This window comes from Arachis ipaensis, chromosome B4, assembly GCF_059453495.1.
Source record: "Arachis ipaensis isolate K30076 ecotype BB chromosome B4, ASM5945349v1, whole genome shotgun sequence".
NCBI lineage: Eukaryota > Viridiplantae > Streptophyta > Magnoliopsida > Fabales > Fabaceae > Arachis > Arachis ipaensis.
The window spans coordinates 99218828-99246751 of NC_142439.1; the positions used below are offsets into that span (position 1 = coordinate 99218828).

At 37.3% G+C, this 27924-nt stretch overlaps 1 non-coding gene across 1 annotated transcript; it reads right to left on the reverse strand.

The window, feature by feature from the left end:
- Nucleotides 1-5591: 5591 nt before the first annotated feature.
- Nucleotides 5592-5700, reverse strand: LOC148568536 (small nucleolar RNA R71). The gene has a single exon (XR_015882034.1). It is a non-coding gene; the product is annotated as a small nucleolar RNA R71 (small nucleolar RNA).
- Nucleotides 5701-27924: the final 22224 nt, after the last annotated feature.

A 27924-nucleotide genomic window follows, 5' to 3' on the forward strand; every position in this document is an offset into this window, starting at 1 on the left:
CACCATTCCATACTCTTCCCTTCTTCCACATTATTCTACACACAATTCCCTTCTTCCTTCTTCTTACCCCAAAGGTCGATGCCTCATCCCCCTCTCCCCTCTATATTTTTCTTCTTTCTTCTCCTATTTTTTTATTCTTTTATTTTTATTTGCTTGAGGATGAGCAAATTCTTAAGTTTAGTGTTGAAAAGCTCCGCTTTTTTTTCTTTCTACAAGCAAATTTTTATTTTCTACCACCTCCACAGAAGATACCAAAGATGCCTCAAGGGATGTACTTCCCTCTCCATGACTATTGGGATCAATTAAACACATCTCTAGGAGAGCTGACTTCATCTGTTGATTAGATGAGGATAGAACATTAAGACCGGTCTGCCATCCTCCATCAGATAATGAAAGATTAGAGGAGCATGAGGGAGGAACAGCTGAGGCAGGGGCACGACATAGAGGAGCTTAAACGCTCTAGAGGATTCCCCGGAGGGAGCAGTGGCCGCCATCAATGAGGTGGTCAAGTTTCATTCTCCCTTTATCTATTTTATCTCTGTTTTTGTTGTACTTTATTTTATTATCTATTTTTTATTCTAGTGCATGATCACACTTAAGATTTTGCCCTCATCTAGTATTATTTTATTTTATTTTTTTTGTTTCATTATAAGATGCCTTGTGTATCCCAAATCATGCTTAAAAGAAAATTTATTGAAAAGAGAAGCAGTGAAATACACAAGGTCTCGAGTTATATCCTAAGTTATTCCAATTACTTTTGATGTGGTGGCCTTATCTTTATTTTTTGAATGTATGAATAAACTGTGCATAATTGACATTGGGGTTGAGCATATTGACTCGTGAAGAACAATGAATTTAGAGAAGTATTATTGATTCTCTGAAATATCAAAAAGATTGATTCTTGAAGCAAAAGAGGCAGCAACAATAAAAAGAAAAAGAAAAATCAAAAGAACGAGGGTCCAAGGCTTTGAGCATCAATGGTTAGGAGGGTCAAAATTGGCCTAAAAAGCTCAAAAGAATTGCTATCCCTAACTATGTGCTTGTGGTGTGAAGGTGTCAAGAAAATCTTAAGACTGAACGTTTAAAGTCGTGATCCAAAGCTAATAAAAAGTACGCTTAAGGCTCTGAGCACCACTATCTGGGAATTTAAGTAAAGCTAAATTCAAATCCAAAGGGTTATCCCAGTTAAGTGCTTGTGGAGTTTATGTATCAGGTGGTAATACTTGAAAACAAAATGCTTAGAGTCACGGCTAGGCTCAAAGGTGCAAAGCACCAAAAGAAAAGAAAAGCTGTGGCCAAGAATCAAGAAAAACTTAAATAAGAGAATCAACAATATATCCGGATCCTAGTTCCAAGGGATGCCAATATTTCTGAGCTTCAAAGGAAAGTGAGATGCCAAAGCTATTCAGAAATAAAGAGCTAATAGCCCTATTCAGTAATTGGAACTAAGCTTCATTGACAACTCTAAAACCTAATGTACTTTGCTCTTCCAATTAGTCCTATCTTGTTTTTGGTTGCTTGAGGACAAGCAACAGTTTAAGTTTGGTGTTGTGATATGTGAGCATTTTATACCCTTTTTCATAGCATTTTCTAATGGTTTTTAGTTATATTTTATTAGTTTTTAGTATATTTTAGTGAAAATTTCATCTTTGGATGCTACTTTGAGTTTTTGTATTATTTTTATGATTTTAGGGGAATTTTGGGCGAATTTGGCAGAATCTTGTTCAGAGACGAAGAAAGGATAGCAGATGCTGTCAATCCTAACCCCCGTGCGTTCCAACAAGCATATCTTGAGATATAGAGGTCCAATTGACATGGTCTTAACGATGTTAGAAAGGTAACTTCTAGAGCTTTCCAGAAATATATAATAATTTATACTTCTCTTCTAGAATCACTGTCAGAAATGGCGTTAAACGTCCACACCTGGCGTTTAACACCCAAGAAGGAGGAACCCTTGGCACTGAACGCCCAAAACTGGCGTTCAACGCCAGCTAGGGAGTAGAAAACTGATGAGCGGATATTTTATACGCTTTTTGGCATCATTTTCATATAGGTTTTAGCATATTTTGTTTGAGTTTTATTAAATTTTCATAGGTTTTAGTGTAAAATTCACATTTTTGGATTCTACTTTGACTTTGTGTATTTTTGTGCAATTTCAGGTATTTTCTGGCTGAAATTAAGTAGTTGGAGTAAAAGTCTGATTCACAGGTAGAGAAAGCACTGCAGATGCTGTCCGGATCTAACCTTCTTGCACTCGAAAGAGCTTTTTGGGAGCTACAGAAGTCCAAATGGAGCGTTCTCAACAGCTTTGGAAAGCTAACTTAAAGAGCTATCCAGAAATTTATAATAGTTCATACTTTACTTCAGAATTAAAGGCTCAAAATTGGCATTCAACGCTAGTCTTCTGCCCTATTCTAGCATCCAGCGCCCACAAGGAGGAGACCATCATCCAAACGCTCAAAGAGGACCCCTAGCCATCGTTCAACACCCTAGAGGCCTCCTAGCATGTAGATCTCAATCAAGCTCAGCCTAAACACTCACCAAGTGGGTCTCAGAAGTGGATTTTAGCACTAAAAGACTATTTTACCCTTTCTTATATAATCCTTAGTCATTAGCTTAGTATTTAAAGAACTTTTACACGATCTTTAGGGAGGACATCTGCCATGTTTTGTTTTTCACATTGTATTTTCTATCAGTATGAGTTTCTAAACCTCCTAGGTTGAGGGGAGGAGCCCTGCTGAGTTTCATAGATCAATAAAAGTATTACTGTTTCTCTTCAATTTGTATTTGATACAATTCTAAGATGTATCTTCGTTCTTCAACCTGATGAATGGGATGACCAGTGACAATCATTTTTGTTCTTCAATCTAAGACCGCGTGCCTGACAACCACCCGTGTTCTTCTTGGGTTCGTGTGAATACGCAACTGGAAATCATTGAACCACTAGCTTGATTATACATCTCTTAGACGGCTAATCCACGACTTCATTGGGGACTTCTTGAGACACCAGTTCAGCCGAGGTATGGGGAGATTAGGGTCTTTATGGTAGAGGCTAGAACCCAAAGGCACAACATTCTCTGATCCGGAGGATCCGACCTTGTCTGTGGCGTTTTGAGTAGGATCATTAAGGAGAATGGACTGCAGGAGCTTCACCCTCAATCAGAATGGATCCATACTAACCCTGGCGTTCAAATCTGGAGGAGCATTGGCAACCTCTCAACCGGCATTGATCACATATAGCCTGCCATAGAAGAAATCATTCACAGTTGAAGAAGACAGTAAGACCAGAGTTAATCCAGAAGGAAAAAGCATCTCCAAGCCTTAACCATCTTCCTATCATTGTAAATAGGTCAATGTAGTTAAGATCTCTTTATTTTCTTTTTATGCATTTAAACAAATCCAACAACTTTTCTATCCGCCTGACTAAGATCTACAAGATAACCATAGCTTGCTTCAAACCGTAATCCTCATGGGATCGACCCTGACTCGCTCAGGTGTTACTTGGACGACCCAGTGCACTTGCTGGTACAGTTGTACAAAGTGTAGGTATTCGTGTACCAAGTTTTTAGCTCCGTTACCGGGGATTGTTTGAGTTTGGACAACTGACAGATTATCTTGTTGCCTAGATTAGGTATCATCTTTAATTTTGTTAGAGTCTTTTATTTTCTTCTTCTTCTTTTTTATTCGAAAAAATAAAAAACCTTTTCAAAAATCTTTTCTTTCCTTTATTTAATCTTTGTTCTTGGTTCGAATTCTTTGAGACTCTTTTCAAAAAACTTTCAAAATTAGTGTCTTTTGTTTGAGTCTGGTGTCAATCTTTAAGTTTGGTGTCTTCTTGTATTTTTCTTTTATAATTTTCGAAAAATTTGTCTTTGGTTTTCAAAATTTTTAAGTTCTTTATCCTTTGCATGTTCTTGTTTTCTTTGAATTATTTGAGTTTTATTCTTGGTGTTCTTCTTGATCTTCAAAGTGTTCTTGTTTTTCTTTTTGTTTTGATCGTAAAATTTTTAAGTTTGGTGTCTCTTTGTGTTTTTCTTCTTAATTTTCGCATACTAGGTGTTATTAGATCTAAAAATTTTAAGTTTGGTGTCTTTTTGTTATTTTTCTCTTTCTTCATTAAATTCAAAAATAAAAAAACATCTTTTCTATCTTTATTTTAATTAAATTTTTGAAAATTACAATAAAAATTCAGATTTTAATTTCAAATTATTATCTTATCTTATCTGAATTTCAAATTTCAAAATCAAATCTTTTCAAAAATCATATCTTTTTATCTTTTTCAAATCTTTATCTTATCTTGTTTCAAATTCAAAATTCAAAAATCTTATCTTATCTTATTTCAAATTCAAATTTTAAAATTCAAATTCAAAATTTAAAATTTAAAATTTCAAAATCAAACCTTTTTCAAAATTCAAATTTCAAATCTTATCTTCTTCAACTTCTTTTCAAATCTTTTCTTTTAAAAATTTAATCTTTTTTGTCTTATCTCTGTTTTAAAATTTAAATCTTTTTAAATTAGAAACTAACTTTTTTATTTTGATTTTAAATCTTTTTTATTTAAAACTTATCTTTTCTTAACTTCCTTATCTTATCTTTCTTACCTAACTTATCTTATCTTTAATTTAAAATCTTTTCTATCTTATCTTCTTTAAAATTTTAAAATTAAATCTTTTCAAATTCTTATCTTATCTTGTTGACTATTTCAAATATTTTTAAATTCAAATCTTTTCTAATCTTCTATTTTATCTTGTTTTCAAATCTTTCTTAATTAGTTACTTGTTTTCTCTCTCTTCTTTTTCAAAACTTCATAACTAATTCCTCTCTCTTCTAATTTTTAAAATTTTGTCTTCTATTTCTCTCTCTTCTTTTTCGAAATTCATTAATTAATTTTCAATTCCTTTTAATTAATTAACCTTTATTTTCAAATTCTTCTTCTCCTTCTTCTATCTTCATTCTTCTTTCTCTTCTTATTCACATCTCACAGGGAGTCCTCTGTTCTTGAACATAGAGCTCACATTATCCTTCTTCCTTGGTTTCTTCTTTTCTTGTTTATGACCAGGAACAAGGATAAAGAACCTCTCTTTAATCTTGATCCTGAACCTGAGAGGACTTTAAGAAGGAGCTTACAACAAATTAAAGCACAGCACTCCGGAAGAAATCTCTCAGAAATTTTTGAACAAGAAGCTGAAGACATGGACAAACCTAATCAGGAAGGAGAGGCAAGAAAGGTTCTTGGTGACTTCACTATACCTACCTTTAATTTCTATGGCAGAAGCATCTCTGTACCTGCCGTTAGAGCTAACAACTTTGAGCTTAAGCCTCAGTTAGTCTCTCTTCTGCAACAGAATTGCAAGTTCCATGGACTTCCACTGGAAGATTCACATCAGTTCCTAGCTGAATTCTTGCAAATTTGTGACACTGTTAAGACCAATTAAGTGAATCCTGAGGTCTACAGACTTATGCTCTTTCCCTTTGCTGTAAGAGACATAGCTAAGATATGCTTGGATTCTCAACCTAAAGAAAGCCTAGACTCTTGGAAAAAGCTGGCCAATGCTTTCTTGGCCAAATTCTTTCCTCCTCAAAAGATGAGCAAAATCAGAGTGGAAGTTCAAACCTTCAGACAAAAAGAAGGTGAACCCCTCTATGAAGCTTGGAAAAGATACAAGCAATTGATCAGGAGGTGTCCTCTTGACATGCTCTCAGAATGGTCTATCCTAGAAATTTTCTATGATGGTCTTTCTGAGATGTCCAAAATATCATTGGACAGCTCTGCAGGTGGATCACTCCACTTAAAGAAAATACCTACAGAAGCAAGAGAACTCATTGAGATGGTTGCAAACAACCAATTCATGTACACCTCTGAGAGAAACCTTGTGAACAATGGGGTCCCTCAGAAGAAAAAAGTTATTGAAGTTGACACTCTGAATGCCATATTAGCTCAGAACTAGATCTTGACCCAGCAGGTCAATATAATCTCTCAGCATTTGACTGGAATGCAAGCTGTAGTTGGCAGCACTCAGGAAGCTTCTTCTGAAGTAGAAGCTTATGATCCTGATCAACCCACCCTGGAGGAGGTGAATTACATGGGAGAATCCTATGAAAATACCTACAATCCTTCATGGAGGAATCATCCTAACCTTTCATGGAAGGATCAACAGAAGCCTCAGCAAGGCTTCAATAATAATCAAAGTGGAAAGAACCAGAATAGGTTCAACAACATGCCACCATTCCCATCTTCTCAAGGGAATATGGAGACTCCTAAGCAGAGCCTTTCTAACTTAGACATTCTAGTCTCCAACCTCTCTAAGACCACTTATAGTTTCATAACTGAAACAAGGTCCTCCATCAGAAATCTGGAGGTACAAATTGGTCAACTGAGCAAGAGGATCCCTGAGACTCCTCCTGACATTCTTCCTAGTAACATTGAAGTGAACCCAAGAGAAGAGTGCAAGGCCATCACCACTGAGGCAGAGGCCGAATCTGGAGAGACTGGGAAGGCATTGAATGCTAGTGAGGAAGATTTCACTGGGCGTTCAATGCCCAAAATGGCTAAGATCTTGGCACTGAACGCCAGTGAAGAAGCCCTCACTGGGTATTCAACGCCCAACCAGGCATTTAAGCTGGCACTGAACACCAGTGAGGAAGCCCTCACTGGGTGTTCAATGCCCAAACAGGTAGGGAAGTTGGCATTGAACGCCAGCAAGGACATCCCTGCTGGGCGTTCAACACCCAAAATGGTAAGGGAACTGGTGTTTAACGCCAGTAAGGGTATGTATCATGGGCGTTCAATGCCTAAAGAGCCATCAGAGCTGGCGTTGAATGCCAGTAAAGGCACAACCTCTGAGTGCTCAATACCTACTCAAGAAATCCCTATCCAAGAACTAAAGGGAGCCAAGGTTCATATAGAGAACATAGAGGTTCCTTTGCATGCACTTCTGCAGGGCTTGAGTTCTGATGACTACTCATCCTCTGATGAGGATGAAAATACTAGGGAAGAGCAAGTTGCTCAGTACTTAGGAGCTCTTATGAAGCTGAATGCCAAGCTATTTGGTACAAAGCCTTTGGAGGAAGAACTCTAGTGCTTTCCAAAGAACTCAAAGCTTTAGTTCAGCAGAAGCTACCTTAGAAGCTTCCAGATCCTGGACGCTTCCTGATTCCCTGCACCATAGGCACTATGACCTTTGAGAAGGCTCTGTGTGACCTAGGGTCAAGCATAAACATCATGCCACTCTCTGTAATGGAGAAGCTAGGAATCTTTGAGGCACAAGCTGCAAACATCTCACTAGAGATGGCAGATAAATCAATGAAGAAAGTATATGGCTTAATAGAGGATGTCTTGATAAAGGTTGAAGACTTGTACATCCCTGCAAACTTCATAATCTTAGATACTGGGAAAGATGAGGATGAATCCAACATCCTTGGAAGACCTTTCCTAGCCACTGCCAATGCTATCATTCATGTAGCTAAGGGAGAACTGATCCTACAACTAGGGGAGGATCACATCTTGTTTAAGATGCCTCACCCCAACTCTCCCTCTGAAAATAGAGAGATAACTGTACAACACTTAGTATTCTAACCATCTCTTTCAGTGCAGATCTTTACTAAGCCCCCAAACATCAATTCTAAGTTTAGTGTTGGACAACTATTAACAAGCACTGATAACAAAGGTACTAAGAAGAAAGTACCTAAAGGCTGGAGGGACAAGAAAGTCCCCACTGAAGGCCTCTTACCTGGCACGAGAGTTGTCTTCTCTAAGAAGCCAGTCATACCACATACAGTGAGTCGTGTCCTGTCTCTAGAGCATGTGGAGCTCATTCATGAGAAGACAAGAAGAAAGTTCACTATAAGGGGCGAAATTCTGAGCCCATACTCACCTCCGTAAGGAGCTAACTGTCAAGCTAATGACGTTAAAGAAGCGCTTATTGGGAGGCAACCCAACCCTAATTAATTATTTCTATTTCTTTTAATTCCTTAATTTTGTTTTCCATTAAGTTATTTTCTTTAGGTTCATGATCATGTGCATCAGTCAGAACAGAGTCAGAAAGGTTCAGCAATGAAAATAGACCTCTCTGGATGGAGTGTGTTGCTGGCGTTGAACACTAGCCAGGGAGCACTGGCTGGGCGTTTAACGCCCCAAATGGCAACAAAGCTGGCATTCAGGGAGTAGACCCTGGGCATTCAACGCCAATGCAGAGGTCAAGGATTCTGAATTTCCTAGCCTCTCAGGACCAGTGGATCCTACATCATCTTTACCTACCCCACTTCATCCTTCTTACTTTCACACTTTTCCATACACTCTTCCCTATAAATCCTAGCCCAATCACATCTATATCACTTCCCCAAAACCATTATAACTCCCACCAACTCCCACCCACTACAAAATCAAATTTTCCTCCCATTTACCCCACCCATGACCGAACCCAAACCTAGCCCACTCATATAAGTACCCCCTGTTACTAACCCTTCATACACACACTTCATACACATCATAGTCCCCTTGGCCGAATTGCTTCCTCCCTCTATCTTCTTCTATTTTCTTCTTCTTCTACTCTATTCTTCTCTTTTATTTATTTTTGCTCGAGGACAAGCAAAGCTTTTAAGTTTGGTGTGGGAAAAGCATTGCTTTTTTCTTTCTATTACCACTTATGGCACCCAAGGTTGGAGAATCCTCTAGAAAAAGGAAAGAAAAGTCCGTAGCTGCCACTTCCAAGATGGAGAGATTCATCACCAAAGCCCACCAAGACCACTTTTATGAAGTAGTTAGCAGAGAAGAAGGTAATCCCTAAGGTCCCTTTCAGGCTTAAGAAGAATGAGTATCTGAAAATCCGGAGAAGAGGTTGGGAAGTCCTAACCAATCCCATCCAATAGGTTGGGATCTTAATGGTGCAAGAGTTCTATGCTAATGCATGGGTCACAAAAATCCATGACATTAGTATGAACCCAAATCCCAAGAATTGGAGCACCATGGTCCGAGGGAGAATCTTAGATTTTAGCCCGGAAAGTTTGAGGGTGGCGTTTAACTTGCCTTTGATGTAAGGAGACCCACATCCTTACACTAGAAGAGTCAACTTTGATCAAAGACTGGATCAAGTGCTCTCATACATCTGTATGGAAGGAGCACAGTGGAAAAGGGATTCCCAAGGCAAGCCCACTCAACTAAGAAGGCTTGACCTTAAGCCTGTAGCTAGAGGATGGTTGGAATTCATCCAACACTCTATCATCTCTACTAGCAATCGGTCAGAGGTGACCATTGACAGAGCCATCATGATTCATTGCATCATGACTAGGAGTGAGGTGGAAGCACATGAGGTGATACCTTAAGAATTGTACAAGATAGCTAAAAAGCCCTCCACCAAAGCAAGGTTGGCTTTCCCTCACCTCATTTGTCACCTATGCAATTCAGCTGAAATTTTCATAGAAGGAGACATCTTCATTGAGGAAGACAAGCCCATCACTAAGAAGAGGATGGAGCAAACTAGAGAGCATGCACATGAGCCTGTGCAGTCGCCTCAGTATGAGATCTCTGAGATGCCTCAAGGGATGTATTTTCCTCCTCAAAGCTATTGGGATCAATGGCATACTTTGTGGGAGAATTAAGCTCCAACATGAATAAGTTGAGGATGAAACATCAAGAGCATTCCACCATCCTCAATGAAATTAGAGAAGATCAAAGGACTATGAGGGAAGAACAACAAAGACAAAGGAGTGACATTGAAGAGATCAAGAACTACATTGGATCCTCAAGGAAGAGCACTAGCCGCCACCATTAAGGTGGATTCGTTCTCTTAATCCCCTCTCCTTATGACATTTTTTTCTGTTTTCTGTTATGTTTTATTGTCTGTTCTCTTGTTCTTATTGTATGATCATTTCTATCTATGTCTTAAAGTTATAAAATGTTCAACATGTCTCTCACTATTACTTAAAAGAAAATTTTATTTGAAAAGAATTGAGATACATGAATTTAAAGTTTATCATAAGAATAGTTCAATTATCTTGATGTGGTGGCATTACTTTTGTTTTCTGAATGTATGAATAAACAGTGCATATTTGAAATTGGAATTTTAGAATGTTGGCTCTTGAAAGAATAACGAAAAAGAAAAAGTATTATTGGTAATCTAAAAAATCCAAATAAATTGATTCTTGAAGCAAGAAAAAGCAGCAAAAAGAAAAAGAAAAAGCATGTTGCAATAAAAGAAAAAGAAAGCATGCAAAAAAAAGAGAAATAAAAAAGTAGAAAAAGCCAATAGCTCTTTAAACCAAAAGGCAAGAGTAAAAAGCCAATAACCCTTTAAACCAAAAGGTAAGGGTAAAAAGATCCAAGGCTTTGAGTATCAATGGTTAAGAGGGCCTAAGGGAAACAAAATCCTGGCCTAAGCGGCTCAACCAAGCTGTCCCTAACCATGTGCTTGTGGTGTGAAGGTGTAAAGTGAAAAGCTTGAGATTGAGCAATTAAAGTCGTGATTCAAAGCAAATAGAGTGTGCTTAAAAACTCTGGACACCTCTATCTAGGGATTCTAGCAAAGCTGAATCACAATCCGAAAGGGTTCACCTAGTTAAAGTGTCTGTGGCATTTATATATCCGGTGGTAATACTGGAAAACAAAGTGCTTAGGGTCACGGCCAAGACTCTAAAAGCTGTGTTCAAGAATAAAAAAGAACTGAACTAGGAGAGTCATTAATATCATCTGGATTCTAAGTTCCTAAAGAGACCAACACTTCTGAGTTTCAATGGTTAGTGAGATGCCAAAACTATTCAGAAGCAAAGCTACAAAGTCCCGCTCATCTAATTGAAACTGAGCTTCATTGGAAACTCTGAGATTTATTGTATCTTACTCTTCTTTTTATCCTACTTTGTTTTTAGTTGCTTAGGGACAAGCAACAGTTTAAGTTTGGTGTTGTGATGAGCGGATATTTTATACGCTTTTCGGTATCATTTTCATATAGTTTTTAGCATGTTTTATTTGAGTTTTATTAAATTTTCATAGGTTTTAGTGTAAAATTCATATTTTTGGATTCTACTTTGAGTTTTTGTGTTTTTGTGCAATTGTAGGTATTTTCTGGCTGAAATTAAGGAGCTGGAGCAAAAGTCTAATTCAGAAGCAGAGAAAACACTGCAGATGCTGTCCAGATCTAACATCCTTTCACTCGAAAGAGCTTTTTTGGAGTTATAGAAGTCCAAATGGAGAATTCTCATCGGCTCTGAAAATCTAACTTAAAGCGCTTTTCAGCAATATATAATAGTCCATACTTTGCTTCAGAATTGAAGGCCCAAAATTGGCGTTCAACACCAGCCTCCTGCCCTATTCTGGCGTCCAGCGCCCACAAGGAGGAGACCAGCGTCCAAATGCCCAAAGAGGACCCCCTAGCCAGCGTTCAATGTCCTAGAGGCCTTCTAGCACGTGGATCTCAATCAAGCTCAGCCCAAACACTCATCAAGTGGGTCCCAGAAGTGAATTTTAGCACTAAAAGATTATTTTACTCTTTCTTATGTAATCCTTAGTCATTAGCTTAGTATTTAAAGAAATTTTACATGATCTTCAGGGAGGAGATCTGCCATATTTCATTTTTCACATTGCATTTTCTATCAGTATGAGTTTCTAAACCTCCTAGATTGAGGGGATGAGCCTTGCTGAGTTTCATAGATCAATAGAAGTATTACTATTTCTCTTCAATTTGTATTTGATTCAATTCTAAGATGTATCTTCGTTCTTCAACCTGATGAGTAGGATGACTAGTGACAATCATCTTCATTCTTTAATCTAAGATTGCGTGCCTGACAACCACCCATGTTCTTCTTGGGTTCGTGTGAATACGTAACTGGAAAGCATTGAACCACTAGCTTGATTATACATCTCTTAGACGGCTAATCCACGACTTCATTGGGGACTTCTTGAGACACCAGTTCAGCCGAGGTATGGGGAGATTAGGGTCTTTATGGTAGAGGCTAGAACCCAAAGGCACAACATTCTCTGATCCGGAGGATCCGACCTTGTCTGTGGCGTTTTGAGTAGGATCATTAAGGAGAATGGACTGCAGGAGCTTCACCCTCAATCAGAATGGATCCATACTAACCCTGGGGTTCAGATCTAGAGGAGCATTGGCTACCTCTCAACCGGCATTGATCACATATAGCCTGCCATAGAAGAAATCATTCACAATTGAAGAAGACAGTAAGACCAGAGTTAATCCAGAAGGACAAAGCATCTCCAAGCCTTAACCATCTTCCTATCATTGTAAACAGGTCAACATAGTTAAGATCTCTTTATTTTCTTTTTATGCATTTAAACAAATCCAACAACTCTTCTATCCGTCTGACTAAGATCTACAAGATAATCATAGCTTGTTTCAAATCACAATCCTCGTGGGATCGAACCTAACTCACTTAGGTATTACTTGGACGACCCAGTACACTTGCTGGTATAGTTGTACGAAGTGTGGAGATTCGTGCACCAAAGACCAGCAAGTTCACCCTCCAATGGGCGTTCAACGCCCAAAACCCTAGTTGAACGCCAAGCACCATACGAAGCACATGACCAAGTGGGCCTCAAAGTGGATTTTAGCACTCCTTAGCTTATCTAGTCTTATCCTTGTAACTTTTAAATTTAAATTAACATTTTTTAAGGATAGTATTTACTATTTAAAGAGGAGATTACTTAGGTTTATGGAAGAGGTGATTTTGGATCTTCTTTTCTGTTTTCTTTGTAAGTCATGAGCAATTAAACCTCCTGGTTAAGGTTAGGAGCTCTGTTTATTTATATGGATTAATATCATTACTCTTCTATTTTAATATATGTTTGATTCAATTCTAAAGTGTTGTTTTCATTCTTCATCCAAATAAAATTGGGTATGTCCCTTTTTGTACATGAGTTCCTGTGATACTCTGACCAAGGTCACTTGAGCTACAGTTTAAAAGCACTCCTCCTAAACTGAAATTCATCTGGGCTAATAGATATGTGACATATAATCCAGTTAGCTTTGGGTAATTGAGGTTTCTGTGGCGCTAAACTAGAATGCTGAGCTTCACTCTCTGATCTGAAAGATTTGACCTTCTCTGTGGCACTTTTCGTAGGATTGGAGGAGATTAAATCGCTAGGGAAATAGGTTTTAATCACTTACAGTTTGCCATAGAATGAATCACTCATTGTTAAAGTAGTTGGTAATAAGTATTAATCCGGAAAGATAAACATCTCTGAGGGCTTAACTGTTTCTCATTTTTGTTTCTACACCAATTCTTTACTGCTTTCTCTATTATTTTGCTTTATGCAAATTCAACAACAACCACTCTTTCTCTATTCTCCTGACTAAGTCCAGCACAATAACTATTGCTTGTTCAATCCAACAATCCTCGTGGGATCGATCCTCACTCACCTGAGGTATTACTTGGATGATCGGGTGAACTTGCTGATGAAGTTGTGCGAGTTTTAATTTCGCGCACCATTAAGAGAAAAGGGTTTCTTTGACACGTTTACGATTGCATAAGTCTTATGGATTGAACTGAGTTGCTTTGAATAAATGTAATTGCTTGCTTGGTTGGTTGTTGTTGAAGTGGTCACTTGATGGTTATCTCAGTTTCTTGATTGTGTTGGAGTCATTGAGAAATCTGATTTATTGATTTATTTTGTTAAATTGGTGCACTACAAGAAAAAAGGTCTGTCGGCACACTTTTTTTTGCCACGCTTTTAAAGCGTAGCCAAAAGTGGTCAATGGCCACGCTTTTGTGAGGGTGGCCACTGATTTGAGATTTGGCCACGTTTTTTTTTGCCACGCTTAAAAAGCGTGGTCATAGAGGGAAATCGGCACGCTTTTACGAGGGTGGCCACTTATTTAAAATTTGGCCACGCTTTTTTATTGCCACGCTTGAAAAGCGTGACCATAAAAGGAAATCGGCACGCTTTTACGAGAGTGGCGACTGATTAAAATTTTGGCCACCCTTCTTTTTTGCCACACTTCAAAAGCATGGCCATAGAAAGAAACAAAGATACTTTTAAAAGCGTGGCAAAAAGTTTTTGATCTTGAGATGTTTTTAAAGCATCCCCATTTTCAAAAACTCTATTGGCATCCCTTAAAAAAGCGTGGCGAAAAAGTTCCCACTGAAAAAAAGAAACTCCGAATCCCAAACGCGCTACACTAACTCATCAGACTTCTACTCTTCTCCTCTATAACACTATTACACTAACACTCTGAAAACCCTAACACCCAGCAAATCATGGAGCTCTGTCTACAATCGAATCCTCGTCCAAATCTCTCTTCTTACTAACACTCGCATTCAACTTCACCTCTTTCTACGCAACTTCAATAATGGCCACCGCACATTCACAAACCCTTTGAATCTTTTCACTTTCATCTTCCAGATCTCTTTCTCTCTCCTCTGCCTTGTCCATCTCCTTCCTCTCCAGCCACCGCGCCTCCTGCCTCCTCGTCATCTTCGTCTCCGTGGTCTCGACGCAAAACCCACGGTTCTCATCACCGAGGATCCAACCTCATGTTATCTGCTCTAAGCTTCTCATTTTTCGCTCTAAGCTGTGAGTTCTCACTTCTTTTAGTTTGAGACTGCAACAAAATTTAAGTTATTCAAACACATACACTTTGTTTTTAGTTTGCTTTATCAACACCACACCCAATTGTATTAAAATTTACCTTTACTTGAGTGCATTTGCCTCTTTGAATATTGAGGACTTTGCTGATTTGAAAATTGCAAAGAATACCTTATCCTTATTTGTAGTTTGCTTTGTAGAGTAAGTACTATGTACTATGTAGGGTCTGAAATCTGTGTTAGCCATAGCAACTCAGTTAAATGCAATTACTACTACATCTGTTTGTATATAATTCACTAATGCAGTCATATTAAAATTGAGTGAGTCACAATTTTATTTTTTGATTTGTGTTTTTTGTTCTAATGGTTGAATATGCATTATTGCGGGACCTAATTAAAGTTGCCTTGGAATTTTTATTTGTAATCAATTTGGATTTGGATTTGGAATTGGATTTGTTGGACTTAATTAAAGTAGCTTTTATAACATGCACTAACACAAGATTATTTAAAATTTTGCAGGGCAGTGGTGAAAGAACTGGAGATTGATGGTTTAGAAGTTATAATAAATACTCGTTGTAAGTATAGTTACGAAACCAAGCAATCAACCTTTCTTACAAAAGTTTTGGTTGTCACATGTAACAAACCCCTTTTTAAAATTGATAACCGAGTATTTAAACCTCGGGTCGTCTTCTCAAGGAATTGCAGGGAGGTATGTTCTTATAATTGGTTATGAGTCTTGTAAATTGGGAGTTTTAAAAGTAAGGAAGCAGTATGTTGAATGATAGTAAGAATAAAATAAATAACTAACTAACTATAAAATAGACTCTTTGGCAAGGTATGAAAACTGGAAGTCCTATCCTGGTTATCCTTATCAATTGTAATGAGAATTGGATTTTTCTCCCACTTTGTTAACCTCTAACTATGAAGGTAAGTTAAGTGGATGAATTAATTCTGATTCCTCAAGTCCTAGTCTTTCCTTGGGAAAAGTTAGAGTTATTGGAACTCGAATTAATTCTTGAAGAATTCCAATTTTCAATCAACAATGAGTTTGATAACTCAAGCGTCTCCAATGACTCAACCAAAGCCAAAAGGGAAAAATCTAAATTATTTATATAAATAAAAGAAAGCAATCATAATTCTAAAATACCTCAAATTATATTAAATAAAGAAATCAATTCTAACATGGAGTTCATAAGCCAATTAGGCAACATAACTAATACAAGCATTAAAGCATCTGAAAGTAAAAGAGAAATATAAAATAAAAGGAATATTGAACCTGTGACTGAAGATGAGTTGAACTAAACTAATAGAAATCCTAAAATCCTAAATCCTAAGAGAGAGGAGAGAACCTCTCTCTCTAAAACTACATCTCAATTATGAATTATGAGCTTATTATCATGAATGAATGGATTCTCCCACTTTATAGCATCTAATCTGTACTTTCTGGGCCGAAAACTGGGTCAGAAACAGCTTAGAAATTGCCCCCTGTGATTTTTGTTATGTTCAGGTCGCGGGAAAGTGATGCGGAGGTGTCGTCCGCGCGGATTGAAGTTCGCAGATGCGATGCGGGCGCGTCATTCACGCGTTCGCGTCGCCTAACTTCGGGTCAGATATGGCAAATTATATATCGTTGTGAAGCCCCAGACGTTAGCTTTCCAACGCAACTGGAACCGCATCATTTGGACCTCTGTAGCTCAAGTTATAGCCGTTTGAGTGCGAAGAGGTCAGGCTGGACAGCTTAGCAATTTCTCCAACTTCTTGTATTCCTTCCACTTTTGCATGCTTCCTTTCCATCCTCTGATCCATTCCTGCCCTATAACCTCTAAAATCACTTAACACACATATCAAGGCATCTAATGGTAATAAGAGAGGATTAAATATAGGGAACTTAAGGCCAAAGAAGCATGTTTTCAATCAAAGCACATAATTAGGAAGGCAAATGTAAAACCATGCGAATAGTATGAATAAGTGGGTAAAGAGTTGATAAAAACCACCTAATTGAGCACAAGATAAACCATAAAATAGTGGTTTATCAACCTCCCCACACTTAAACATTAGCATGTCCTCATGCTAAGTTCAAGAGAAACTATAAAGGGGTGAAGAGGAATGGTAGAATGTATGAGATGCAACCTATCTATATGAATGCAACTACATGCAAAATGTTTCTACCTACTTAGTTAAAAGTAAATAAATCTTTTCAAGACAAACATGAATCAGATTTCACTAATTCAAATTACATAGTAAAAGACAAGTAAACTTGTAAGAAGATAGCTTATGAAAGCAGGGAACAGAGAATTAAGCATTGAACCCTTACTGGTAGTGTATATTACTCTAATCTCTCAAGTGTCTAGGGTTAATCGCTCTACTCTTCTCTAGTCATGCTTTCTAAACTTTGTTCTTCATTTAACCAATCAACAAAAATTTAATGTACCAATGCAAACATCATGAGGTCTTTTCAAGGTTGTAATGGGGCTAAGGTAAGGGTGAGGGTATATATATGGCTAAGTGAGCTATATACAGTGAATCCTTGATTAGTCTAAGATCTCACCTAACATATACATACTTTATATAATTTTAAAATGCTTTACCTAGCTACCCAAATTTTTCCCACTTTTGTATTACATGCTCATGTATCAAACTTATTTTTGAATTTTGTCCTATGTGCATTGATTCTTTTTATTTTGTATTTGGGGTAATATTATTTTTCTCTTTTATTTTTCTCTCTTTTTTTTGTATCCCCTTATTTAATTACTTAATATTTTTTTTCAATGCACATGGTAATTTAATTATTTTGATTTCATATGAGCATGCTTCCCAAATTTTCAAATAACTTATTCAATTTAATTCCCTACTTTTTCATATCATCCCATGTTCCCATAAAATTCTCCACACTTAAATTATACACAATATCTATCTTAAGCTAACCAAGGGTTCAACTTGAGATTTTTATTTTGTTTTTCTGCTTAAGGCTAGTAATGTGGTTATGAAATAGAAGGGGGTTAAAAAGTTCAAAGTGGCTAACAAGGGTGATGTAAAAGGTAGGCTTATTTGGGATAAGTGAGCTAATAACAAATAATGGCCTCAATCATATGCAAGCATGTAAATACACTAAATAATGGACATATAGAATGGAACAAAGCAAAGATTGCAATTATAGAGAAGAAAACGCACAAGAATAAAAATTTATGGTTAAATCATGTAACCATGTAAATAAGCTCAAAATCTCACAGGTTGTGTGTTCTTTGGCTCAAAAACCATGTTCCAAATGCAACTTCAAACAAATTTAACAAAAACTTTTTCAATTTAAATTAGTGAAATACTATAAAAATTTCTTGAAAAAGAAAATATTACTTCAACCAAATAGTAACTAAATGCACAAAATCAAACAAACAAAATATGCAAATGCAACAATGAACAAATAAAGAAAATAGAGTATTGGTGTTGAAAAGAAGGTAACTAACCCCTGGAAGTCGGTATCGACCTCCCCACACTTCAAGATTGCACCGTCCTCGGTGCATGCTAAGATGTGCAAGTGGATGGGGTTGTGGTTCCTCAACTGGGGCTCTTTTTGGTCCTTTCCTTGCCGGTGGTTTGGGAGTAGCTTTCTCTTTACCCTTCTTGGTGGCCATCCTGAAAAGGGAAAAAGAAAGTAACTTTTAAAGCTAAGGGTTAGAGCAAGAAAGAGAGCGGAAAAGGTGGTAATCAATACACAATAAAGAAGAATGACGTTAACACATGGTCATGACTACATGTGAAAAGGTCATCAATGGAAATATAGCAGGTGCATGTAATAACAATTAAATGCAAGATGTTTATTGGCATGCTGGCTAAGGCATGAGTAGCATAGATCAAGCATTCAATGTCCAAGTTAGATTACCAAGTCTTTCAAACTAACAACATGTTGGTAATAATAATTATATTTAAATAATAAAATAAAAGAAGGGTTTGTGTGAAAAGCAAGCAATTAGAGTAGTAGATTAAAAGAAATCTCAAAATGGTGTATACTGCCATATGGGCGTTTTCACAAACACATAGCATGCATGGTAAATAAGCTATTGAAAGTATTAAATTGAACATGCAAGCAACCCTATAAAATTAATATATAATTGTCAAACAATTCCCTTAATAATCCAAATAAATTTCTAACACCAATAATGCAATGAATGAAAGTATGCAAATAAATTAAGTAAAATAGAATGAAGGTGAAAAGGAATGAGAAGTGAAAGAAATAAAGTAAGAAAGAAAGAAGAAAAGATAGAAGAAATTAGGATTAGAAAAGAGAAGAGAAGGTAATTGGCGCTGATTTGGATGAGTTGTGCGGCGCAGGCGACGCGGACGCGTGGGGTACGCGTTCGCGCGGATGGCGCTTAGAGGAGACGACGCGGTCGCGTCGGTCACGCGGACGCGTGACTCGTTTTTTGCTACTGGCGCGAGGGCAGCCTTGCGCTCGCACAACTCTCTGTTCAAAATTTAGTATTGCCAAAATCCAGGGTGACGCGGTCGCGTGGTCGACGCGATCGCGTGTGTGGCCATTATGGGGGTATGACGCGGACGCGTGAGCCATGCGTCCGCATGGTAAGGCTTGTGTGTTCAATACCAGTCCAACACCACTCTTACACAACTTTCAGTCGTGCACCCTTTTTTACACCGAATTTCAGGTCACGCATCCGCGTGAGTGACGCGAATGCGTGGGAGGCTCTTTTGCCACATGACGCAAACGCGTCAGCGATGCGGTCGCGTGGGATGATTTGTGCTAAAGGCACACCTCCAGCCACGCTCTCGCATAACTCTCTGTTCACTTTTCTTTTCCCCAACGCAATGGTGACGCGGACGCGTCAGCGACGCTACCGCGTTGCGTGCATTTTTTTTATGCAGTATGCAGAATGCAATGCTAATATGAATGTTATGCAAAACTCTAGGTTCAATAAAATAAAATAAAACTCGAAAACAAATAAAACTAAGTAAAAAAATGAAAAAAGGAACGATCATACCATGGTGGGTTGTCTCCCACCTAGCACTTTTAGTTAGAGTCCTTAAGTTGGACATTTGGTGAGCCCTATTATGTGGCTTATGCTTGTATTCATCCAGGAATCCCCACCAGTGTTTGTACTTCCAGTAACCTCCGGGATCCCAAATCTTGTTTCTACACCCGTCTTCAAGTTGATTATCATGATTCCATCCGGGTGGTTCAGCTTTAGAATTCTCAGTGAAGCGTCCAAACAACTTCCTAGACCCATTCAATTGAGCTTTACACCAACCCTTGCATGTAAACTTTGAGCTTTCCACCATGTTGAACCTTGCTTGACAACTCCAACCACTAACCAGCTTCCTCTTACTCTTAATGCCACAAAGAGCTCTAAGTTGACCATCCGTCTCTAGTAGCCCATATTCAAGTGAGAAAGTAAAGGTCAAAGATAAGAATTTTACCCACTTGAAAGTTGTGTTGGACGGTAATGGCCTTGGGAGAGGTGTTTCTAATGAACTTGCAAGCTTCACTCCCTTGTGCTCTTCTCTGACAACTTCCACCTCCTTGTAAGCTTCTTCAATTTCAACCTCTTCCTCTTGGCAGCTTTCTTCCAATTCAATCTCTTCTTCATTGCTCACCAAGGGCATGGGAGATTGTGCTTCTTTTTCTTGAATCTCCATATCTTGATCGACCTCTTTCAAGTCCTTAACCATGACATGCCTTGGAGGTTGTACACCCTCCTCAACATCAAATGCAACCGTCTTGGAAGGAGGCTCTATGTCTTGACTTTCCCATGGAGGTACAGCATCTCTTAAGTCTTCAACCACTTCTTCCTTTTTAATAATTGCTGCTTTGTCCAGTTGTTTAAGTATAAAATCGTACTCATCCTCGATGATTTTCTTTCCATGACAACTCCTTTCAACTACTCTTTCATCTTTAAGGGTCTCTCCTACCCTTACCCATAGGGCCTCCTCTAGCTCTTTATGAAGTATGGATTCGCGAAGATGATTCCTTCTTTCCTGTTCCATATCAATAGCATAATTGGGATCATCTTGCTCTTGGATTGATGGATGTGGGTGCTCTTCCATGGAGGGTGGTAATGGGATGAAAAGATCATTATGTGGTTAAAAAAGAAGTGCACTAGAGCTTGAGGGTTGAATTTTGGAGGTAGAGGGTTGGTTCATGCGGGATATAAGATTTTGGAGTGTAGAGGTGAGACCAATGATGTTAGAGATGAGTGTATTGTTATCCAATGGAGGTTGGGGTGGATCTATGCATGGCTCATTCGGTTCATAGGGTGGTTGATATGGTGGATGTGGGTTAGGGTCATATGGAGGTAAATGGTGTAAAGGGACTTGTGAGTTTGGTGGTTCAAAGGTATGTTGGGGAGGTGGTTCATAAGCACAGGGTGGGGCTTGTTGGTAATTACAAGGGGGTCCACCATATCTATCAGCTTGGTATGCATTGTAGAGCGGTCCTTGCCCATGATATCTTGGAGGATGTTGTTGCCTAAAGGGTTGATCAGATCCTCTTGGCTCCATCCATCTTTGATTGCTTAGACCTTGATGCATATTCCTGTTATAGCTTCCACTCCCTTCAACAGATTTAGAACCAAACTCAAAGTGAGAGGGGTGAGAATTCATGGTAGCTAATAACAATTAAAAACAAAAATAAAAACAAATTTAAATTAAAAGGTTATTGAAATTTAAATTTTGAAAATTAAATTTTGATTTTAAAATTTGAAATTTGAAAATTTTGAAATTTGAATTTTTAAATTTTGAAATTTAAATTTTGAAAAAGTCAACAATATAAGATAAAAATTTGGAAAAGATTTAAATTTTGAAAATGTTTGAAGAGCAATAACCTCTTAATTTACGAAAAAGCAAAAATAAAAACAAAAATAAAAACAAATAAACAAGCAAAAAGCAAATATTTACAATAACCAATAATAAGGCACACATTTGCAATTCCCCGGCAACGGCGCCATTTTGAAAGAACTGGAGATTGATGGTTTAGAAGTTATAATAAATACTCGTTGTAAGTATAGTTACTAAACCAAGCAATCAACCTTTCTTACAAAAGTTTTGGTTGTCACATGTAACAAACCCCTTTTTAAAATTGATAACCGAGTATTTAAACCTCGGGTCGTCTTCTCAAGGAATTGCAGGGAGGTATGTTCTTATAATTGGTTATGAGTCTTGTAAATTGGGAGTTTTGAAAGTAAGAAAGCAGTATGTTGAATGATAGTAAGAATAAAATAAATAACTAACTAACTATAAAATAGACTCTTTGGCAAGGTATGAAAACTGGAAGTCCTATCCTGGTTATCCTTATCAATTGTAATGAGAATTGGATTTTTCTCCCACTTTGTTAACCTCTAACTATGAAGGTAAGTTAAGTGGATGAATTAATTCTGATTCCTCAAGTCCTAGTCTTTCCTTGGGAAAAGTTAGAGTTATTGGAACTCGAATTAATTCTTGAAGAATTCCAATTTTCAATCAACAATGAGTTTGATAACTCAAGCGTCTCCAATGACTCAACCAAAGCCAAAAGGGAAAAATCTAAATTATTTATATAAATAAAAGAAAGCAATCATAATTCTAAAATACCTCAAATTATATTAAATAAAGAAATCAATTCTAACATGGAGTTCATAAGCCAATTAGGCAACATAACTAATACAAGCATTAAAGCATCTGAAAGTAAAAGAGAAATATAAAATAAAAGGAATATTGAACCTGTGACTGAAGATGAGTTGAACTAAACTAATAGAAATCCTAAAATCCTAAATCCTAAGAGAGAGGAGAGAACCTCTCTCTCTAAAACTACATCTCAATTATGAATTATGAGCTTATTATCATGAATGAATGGATTTTCCCACTTTATAGCATCTAATCTGTACTTTCTGGGCCGAAAACTGGGTCAGAAACAGCTTAGAAATCGCCCCCTGTGATTTTTGTTACGTTCAGGTCGCGGGAAAGTGATGCGGAGGTGTCGTCCACGCGTCCGCGCGGATTGAAGTTCGCAGATGCGATGCGGGCGCGTCATTCACGCGATCGTGTCGCCTAACTTCGGGTCAGCTATGGCAAATTATATATCGTTGTGAAGTCCCAAACGTTAGCTTTCCAATGCAACTGGAACCGCATCATTTGAACCTCTGTAGCTCAAGTTATAGCCGTTTGAGTGCGAAGAGGTCAGGCTGGACAGCTTAGCAATTTCTCCAACTTCTTGTATTCCTTCCACTTTTGCATGCTTCCTTTCCATCCTCTGAGCCATTCCTGCCCTGTAACCTCTAAAATCACTTAACACACATATCAAGGCATCTAATGGTAATAAGAGAGGATTAAATATAGGGAACTTAAGGCCAAAGAAGCATGTTTTCAATCAAAGCACATAATTAGGAAGGCAAATGTAAAACCATGCGAATAGTATGAATAAGTAGGTAAAGAGTTGATAAAAACCACCTAATTGAGCACAAGATAAACCATAAAATAGTGATTTATCAAGTGGTAAAAAAAATGGAGCTCATAATGGATGATCACACTACTCATGAAATTTGATATTTTGTAACTAAGTATATAAAAGAAGTAGATATCTGACACTTGTTGGAATTGCAATTTTTATTTACTTGTTATGACTTTACTTTTTGGTACTTTGTCTTCAAAGTCTACTTTTGTGGTGAAAAATTATATATATATATATATATATGAGGAAGTTTATGTATATGTTGGATTAGTTCAATATACATAATTATTTTGGTATATGATTTTAAAATTATATATGAATTTTGCACGAAATATTAGGAAGATTAATTAAAAAAAATTCTGACCAAACTTATGGCCACGCTTAAAAAGGGTGGCTATATCTTAATGTTGGGCTCAACAGGCACGCTTAATAAATGTGGCCATAGCTAGGCAACCGACACGCTTTAAAAGTGTACCCATATCTTCATATATTGGCACGTTTTTAAAGGGTACTCAAAACATTCTGGAACGTTTTAAAAGCATGGCGATATGTGCATTTTTTGGTACACTTTTTAAGCGTACCTATAGGTTAAGACCTATGGCCACGCTTTTTAAGCGTGGCAAAAGATGAAAGCGTGCCAACAAAAAAATGTGGCGATAGATCCACAAAAGCATGGCGATAGAGCAACCGGCACGCTGGCGGATGTGACCCTTTCAAAAGCGTGCCGATAGCTCGAAAAGCGTGGCAAAAAGCTATCGGCACGCTTTTTTGCACTTTTTGGCACGCTTTTAAAGTGTGGCAGAAAGTCTATTTTCTTGTAGTGGTGGCTGCTGAAATGATTTGAGATTTGTAAATATTTTGATATTGAAAATGATTTGAGATATGGAAATGATTTGATTTTGGAATCGGTTTGATTTTGAAATGGTTTGACATCGAAAATGATTTGATATTTGGAAGTTTGAATTTTGTTTTATTGGAAAATGATTTGGTTTTGAACCCGTTGGAAAAAGGTTTGAGAAATGGTTTGGTTGAGACCTTTGAAGGGTGGTAAAGTCCAAATTTCAGAGGAGATGCTGCCGAAATTTTTATAAAAATTAGAGACTTTGTTTGAAGTGTTACTTAGAAAAATTTAGATTTAAAAATTATATTATTTAATTTTAATTTATTAAGAAAAGAATGAATTATGTTGAGTTTGAATTATTGAGAAAATAATTATGTTTTGAGTTTTATCTATTAAGAAAAGAATTATGTTTCGAATTTGATTTATTTAAGAAAAGAATTTTGTTTCGAGTTCAATTTAATATGAAAAGACTTATGTTTTGGGTTTGACTAAAGAATTACATTTGGAGAAGTTTTTGTGAATTTATAGTATTAGAATTTGATTGGCAAGGAGGAATAATTTTTGGGACTTTTGGAAAGTTATTAAACTTGAGAATGAAGTTGAAAGAAGTTTTATGCAATTATTTCAAATCTAAGAGTTATGCTTTGGAAATTTTAAAATGGAATTGAAGAATGGATTTTTTATGTTAATCTGAGACTTTTGATTTGGTGAAAATGAGGTTTATTAAAGAAAAATGTATTTAACTTACTTTTAAAAGAGATTTATTTATTTAGTTAATTATTCAAAAAGTTAATTAATTATTAATCTAAGAGTTTTGGGAATAGGCAAGTTGAGGTTGAGAATTTTCTCTCTTGTTGCGGTGGACAAGATTAAGGTTGAGGATTCCTGATAAACCCCAATTTTGTGGTTTATCTTGTGCTTAATTTAGGGGATTTTATCAACTTATCTCACATTTATTCAATGAAATAGCATGCTTTTGTAATTCTCCATAATCTGTGCTTAAGAGATAAAAACATGCTTTTTAGGCCTTTAAATAGCCAAATTTAAGTCACTTCAATTCCATTCGATGCCTTGATGTGTTTGTTGAATGATTTCAGGTTCAAAAGGCAAGTGTTGGATGGAATAAGTGGAGAGTAGAGAATTCATGAAGAAATGAGCATTTGAAAAATTCAGGGCCACACGCACGCGTCATCCACGTGTACGCGTGAGAAGGACATTTGCAAAGCCACGCGCACGCGTCACCCACGCGTACGTGTGAGGAGGAAATTCGCCAGCGACAGGCACGCATCGACCATGCGCACGCATGACGTTGGTCACGTGACCTCATTAAAGTGAATTCGTTGGGGGTGATTTCTGAGCTTTCCAAGCCCAGATCCAACTCATTTCTGAGGCTATTTGATGCAGAACTCAAGATGGGTCAAGGGGGGAGCAATTAGTTAGTATAGGAAACATGCTTTAGGTAGTTTCTAGAGAGAGAAAATTCCTCTTCTCTCTAGAATTAGGGTAGATCTAGGGTAATTTCTCTTAGATTTAGTGTTTAATTCTTGTCTTCATCTAGTTTTTCTTGTAATTTCTTGTTCCTACATCTTTGTTCTCTTAGTTTACATTGTTAATTTCTCTTTTATGCCTCTTTTATGTTGATGAACTCTTATTAGATATGGATCCCCTTTTAATACAGTTTAATGTTTCTTTGTTTATTGTTGCTTTCTTTAGTTACTATTGTTATTTTCTTGCATTGGGTAGTTGTAGATTTAATATTCTTGAAATTTTATGATGCTTTCCTTTTATGCCTTCCAAGTGTTTGACAAAATGCTTGGTTGGATGTTAGAGTAGCTTTTTGAGCATTTTTGGCTTGGAAAGAAAAATTAGGTAATCTTAAGTCATTAATACCCAACTCATGTTGGTGATCTAGGGTTGTTAGTTAATATTGTTTTCGTTGACTCTAATCTCTTGCTAATTCAATTAGTAAGTTGATTAGGACTTTTAGATTGAGATTAACTAGTCTTATTAGACTTTCTCTCAATATGAAGATAACATTATACCTTCTTCCTATGTTGGAGATGACGAAATAGGATTAGCTCTTGTTAATCATTGTATGATAATAAATGACTAGGATAGAAAACCTATAATCTCAATCCTTACCATGAATGTTTCTCTTTATATTATTTGCTATCTTTAGTTGCTTGCTTTACTTTTGTTGCCTTTTTAATTTCTTGTTTTATTAACCCAACCCCCATGATACTCATAACCAATAATTGAGCACTCGATTATCATTCCTAGGGAGAATGACCCGGGACTAATACTCTCGGTTATCTTTATTGAGTTGGACTTGTGACAACCAAAACTAAACTTTGATTGAGCATTACTTGTCGGTTTGGAACTATACTTGCAACGAAGTTATTTCCTCTAACCGAGAAGAAATTCTAAACCGACGGTTTTGCTCTTTCAAGTTTTTGGCGCCGTTATCGGAGAGTTGCAATGTGTGCTTGTTATTGGTTATTGTATATATGTGAATGATGTGAATAGCTTGATTTTTGGTTTGCTTGCTAGTTTTAGGATTTGGTTTTTTTTTTCTTGTTGGTCTTTGTTTTTATTTTCCCTTGCTACTATGAATTCTCATCACTTTGGCTATGAGTTTGGTTTAAACTATGTTGTAGGAAATGGAAGCTTCAATGAGGATGTGCATCAAGAATTTGGGAATCAAAGGTGGGAGGAGCCTCAAGCATATAGATAACCTTCATGGCAACAACCTCCTCCGATTTCTTATGGGTACAATTCAACTCCTAATGCATATCAACCTAATGGATGTGGTGACCCTCATTGTGGTTGTCAACCATAATCACCACGACCCCTTTCCTCAACATAGCCCTTATCAACCTCACTCACAAGCCTCATACCACCATTCACCTCTATATGATCCTAACCCATACATACCACACCAACCACCATATGAACCATAGTTAGAGCCACCACCATTCCAACACTAATACTCCCAAGAACTACCATCTCCATATACACCACCTCAATACTCTCACCAACATGAGCCACCTTCCAACTATGACACCTCTCCTCCAAATAATGAACCTTCTTTTCCACCTCCACCTTCATAGGACGAATATCTCCAACCCCTAATGCAAGAACAACAAGAACTCCTAACTCGTTGCCAAAAGCAGGGGGAAGTGGTGGCTAGCTTAACCAAAATGATGAGCCAGTTGGCATCATTGTGCTCAACTATCAAAGACACCCTTATTGTTAAATGTGGAGGATTAGTTGAGGAGCACAATGAGAAGGAGAAGTTGGAGCTTCAAGGTGAAGAAGAGGAGTTAAAGCAAGAATCACAACCAAGGGAGGAAGTTGAGACAATTGAGCCGGAAGGAGTGGTTGAAGATTTGGGAAATGTTGAAAGTCCATGGGAATTTAGACTTATAGAGCCCTCTTCCAAGAAGTTTGATATGGATGTTGAGGAGGGTGTACAACCTCCAAAGCATATCATGGTTGAAGACTTTGAAGAGGTTGATCAAGAGATAGAGTCAATCATTGATGAGTTTTTATCTACAATTAAATCCTCCCCAATTAGACATGAAATTGAGGTCATAGAAGGATGTGCACAACCTCCCATACCCTTGGTAAGCAATGAAGAAGAGATTGAATTGGAAGAAAGCTACCAAGAGGAAGATGTTGAAATTGAAGAAGCTTGCAAGGAGGTGGAAGTTGTCAAGGAAGAACACAAGGGAGTAGAGCTTGCAAGGACATGGGAGACACCTCTTCCCAAGCCATCACCATCCATCCTTTCATTCAAGTGGGTAAATCTCTTATCTCTAAGCTTTATATTCCACTTGAATATGGTTTGCTTGAGATGGATGGACAACTTAGAGCTCTTTGTGGCTTAAAGAGCAAAAGGGAGATGGTTAGTAGATGGGAACATCATTATATGTTCAATATGGTTGCATGCTCAAAGTTGAATTGCAAGGGTTGGAGTTATGTTACATTGAATGGTTCTAGGAGAATAGCTTGGTGGCTAAATGAGAATTCCAAGGCTAAACCACCCGGATGGAATCGTGATGATCAACTTGAAGACGGGTGTGAAAACAAAGTGTGGAACCCCGGATTACAAGAAGAG